Raw genomic sequence first — 588 nt, 5'->3', positions numbered from 1 at the left:
GAACCCATAGCTCTTTCTCTGATAGATTTCCCTGATATTTTTCACATGGGCCAACTAATGGTTGAGAGAAAGTTATGAGTGTAGCTACTTTTAATAGTAGGTCATCCTTGTTAGCAGAATATACCCCAGACGTAAGCCTAGGCAAAGGTGCTGGATGTACCAATTAAAGGTCAGAACAGTTTTGACAATGCAAACACCAATGAAAGCTCTCTTTCACGCATTGTTTTCCATTCATCCATTGCATGTTTTTAGTGGAAACTGAAGAGCATCACGCGAGCTTTCTCATTATTGTCCGTAATCACACCAACTCTGTTCTCTTCAAGCACAGACTCCTATCCAAGTTCATAAATTACTTTTTACAAGCTTTGGCTTGCTCAGTATAAAAATGCAGAAACACCCTCATGCCAGAAACTGGGAAGCTCCACCTCACTGCATCTGACCCCCAGTATTCAGCTGTCTTTGTAAAGATTTTGAATGCTGGAACTAGATCTGAGAGGAAAATTGCCATGTTATTTAAAAAGGGTGTAAACTACTGATCATAACAGGTGCAGTCTTTACTTTTATATAAATATTTTGGTCATTTCAGCA

Source organism: Phaethon lepturus, unplaced genomic scaffold (assembly GCF_000687285.1).
Source record: "Phaethon lepturus isolate BGI_N335 unplaced genomic scaffold, ASM68728v1 scaffold2635, whole genome shotgun sequence".
Classification (NCBI taxonomy): Eukaryota; Metazoa; Chordata; class Aves; order Phaethontiformes; family Phaethontidae; genus Phaethon; species Phaethon lepturus.
Note: the sequence above shows the minus strand (reverse complement) of the source record.